Source organism: Orycteropus afer, unplaced genomic scaffold (genome assembly GCF_000298275.1).
Source record: "Orycteropus afer afer isolate SDZICR_OR568_19922 unplaced genomic scaffold, OryAfe1.0 scaffold00019, whole genome shotgun sequence".
NCBI classification, from domain to species: Eukaryota; Metazoa; Chordata; class Mammalia; order Tubulidentata; family Orycteropodidae; genus Orycteropus; species Orycteropus afer.
In genome coordinates, this window is record NW_006921606.1 from 16,918,821 (window position 1) to 16,921,943 (window position 3,123).

Below are 3,123 nucleotides of genomic sequence, written 5' to 3' on the forward strand. Positions count from 1 at the left end.
TCAATCTTTTCTCCATTATTGTAATGTTTCTTCTTGCACTAGTTGTGAGTATTTTCATTTTCTTTATGTTGAAGTGTAATCCATAGTGAAGACTGTAGTCCTTGATCTTCATCACTATGTACTTCAAGTCTTCCTCACTTTCAGCATGCAAGTTTGTGTCATCAGTATATCGCAGGTTGTTAATGAGTCTTCCTCCAATCCTGTTGCTGTGTTCTTCTCCATATAGTCCAGCTTTTTGGATTATTTGCTCAGTTTACAGATTGAATATGTATGGTGAAAAGATGCAACCCTGATACACACCCTTCCTGATTTAAACCATACAGTATCCCCTTACTCTGTTCAAATAACAAACTCTTGGTCTATGTGCAGGTTCCTCATGAGCACATCTAAGTTTTCTGGAATTCCCATTCTTTGCAATGTTATCCATAATTTGCTATAATCTTCACAGTCAAATGCTCTTGGATTGTCAATAAAAAACAGGTAAACATCTTTCTGGTATTTTTTTGCATTCAGGTAAGATACACTTGACACCAGCAATGAGATAGTTCATTCTGCATTCTTTTCTGAATCCAGTTTGAATTTCTGGAAGTTCCCTGTCAACATACTGCTGGAACTATTTTTGAATCATCTTCAGAAATATTTTACTTGCATGTGATATTAATTATATTTTTCAATAATTCCACATTGTGCTAGATCACTTTTTTATGGAATGGGCACAAATATTGATCTCTTCCAGTTAATTGACCATGTAGTTGTCTTCCAAATTATTTGCCGTAAATGATTAAGACCTCCAGCACTGCATCCATTTGTTGAAGCATCTCAATTGTATTCTATCAATTCCTGAAGCCTTGTTTTTTGCCATTTTTTTCAATGCACTTTGGACTTCTTCCTTCAATACCATTGGTCCTTGATCATATGTTAGCTCCTGAAATAGTTGAACATTGACCAGTTCTTTTTGATACAGTGACTTTGTTTATTCCTTCCATTTTCTTTTGATGCTTCCTGAATCATTTAGTATTTTGTCCATAGAATCCTTCAGTATTGCAACTTGAAGCTTGAATTTTTTTCTTCAATTCTTTCAGCATGAGAAATGCCAATTGTGCTTTTCCCTTTTGGTTTTAACTCCAGTTCTTTACACATTTCATTATAATACTTTACTTTGTCTTCTTAAGCTGCCCCTTGAAATCTTCTGTTCAGGTGTTTTATCTAGTTATTTCTTCCATTTGTTTCAGCTCCTCTGCATTCAAGAGCAAGTGTCAGATTCTCTTCTGGCATGCATTTTGGTCTTTTCTTCCATTTCTGTCTTTTTAATGACTTTTTGCTTTCTTCTTGAATGATGTTCTTGATGTCATCCCACAACTCACCTGGTGTTTGCTCATTGGTTTTCAGTGCATCAGCTCTGTTCTTCAGATGGATTATAATCAAAGTTATAATTTGGCTATCATGAACTTGTTTCAATTTTCTTCAGCTTCAACTTGAACTTGCATAAGAGCAATTGATGGTCTGTTCCACAGTGAATTCCTGGCCTCGTTTTGGCTGAAGATATTGAGTTTTCTGTCACCTCTTTCCACAGATGTAGTCAATCTGATTCCTGTGTATTCCATATAGTGAGGTCCAGGTGTATAGCCACTGTTTATGTCATTGAAAAAAGGTATTTGCAATGAATATGTCATTGACCTTGCAAAATTCTATCATGTGATGTCTGGTGTCATTTCTATCAACAAGTCTACATTTTCCAACTTCTGATGGTCCTTCTCTGTTTCCAACATTCACATTCCAATCACCAGCAATAATCAATGCCTCTTGACTGCATGATAATCTCTTATTTTAGGTCAGTAGAAAAAGTCTTACTTTATAGTCAGCAATGGACTGTGTGGTAATGAGAGATCCAAACACCAAGCATTCCAAAGGCCTTGGGTTTTTCACTACTTTACTGTGGAAGAGGTAAATGCAGCCAAGCAAGCTACACAAGGTGGATGGAAGAGTTGTGAAACCAATGAAGGCTGTTTCATGAGATGATTCTCAAAGACCCAGTGCCCACTTACCTCTGAAAAAGATCTTGATTGGTGATATTAAAAAAAAAAAATTGAATAATATCACCAAAGACATAATTTTGTGCTGTATGGGAAAATTGAAACGATTGAAATCATAACTGACTAAGACAGTGTCAAGAAGAAGCGTTTTGCTTTTGTAATGTTTGATGAACATGATTCCATACATAGGTTGCTGTTTAGAAATACCATACTGCAAATGGCAACAATTGTGAAGTAAGGAAAGCTCTGTCAAAGCAAGAGATGACTAGTACCTCATCCAGTCAAAGAGACAGAAGTGGTTTTGGAATCTTGGGTAGTAGTTTTGGAAGATGGGTTTGGTGAGAATGACAATTTTGGGGGTGGAAGAAACTTCAGTAGGTGAAGTAGCTTTGGTGGCAGCCTTGATAGTGGTGGATGTGGAGACAGTGAGGATGGTTATAATGGATTTGGTAATGATGGAAGAAATTTTGGAGGTGGCAGAAGCTACAATGATTTTGGCAGTTATAACAATCAATCTTCAAATTTTGGAAACATGAAAGCAAGGTGGCTATAGTGGTTCAAGCAGCAGCAGTAGCTATGACAGTCACAGATGCTTTTAATGACTGCTGGGAAACAAAGCTTAGCAGGAGAAGAGAGCTGGAGAAGTGAGAAAGTATAGGTTACAAGAGATTTGTGAGCACAGTGGAGGCAGGGCCTCACTGCCACAAAGAAGACAGATTTTTTTATAATATTCATGTATGAGCAAAACTACTCGAGGACTGTACTTGTAGTTAATTATATAATACGTTGTTTTAATTTCTGTTCCGTGGAAAGTGTAACATATCCTAACAAAGGGTTTTAACGTAGTTTTGTTTTTTGCTCTCAGGCTGTTGATTGCTAAATGTAATAGTCTGATCATGAAGCTGAATAAATGTCTTTTAAAAAAAAATTGTTGTGAGCAATCATCTCTGATGTGGCAGAGAATCTGGACTAAGGGAAGTATTTGTTAAGTTTTATTCTTTGAGTTTTATTAAAGACTTTACTGTTGCTTTTAAACTGGTGTCACACATTTCTTGTTTTCTACTTTTCAGATTTGCCTAAATTGAGAAGG

The 3,123-nt window shown here is 36.2% G+C and overlaps 1 pseudogene; it reads left to right on the forward strand.

Moving 5' to 3' along the window:
* The first annotated feature begins 1,864 nt into the window (after positions 1-1,864).
* Positions 1,865-2,586, forward strand: LOC103214161 (annotated as a pseudogene).
* The last annotated feature ends 537 nt before the right edge of the window (positions 2,587-3,123 follow it).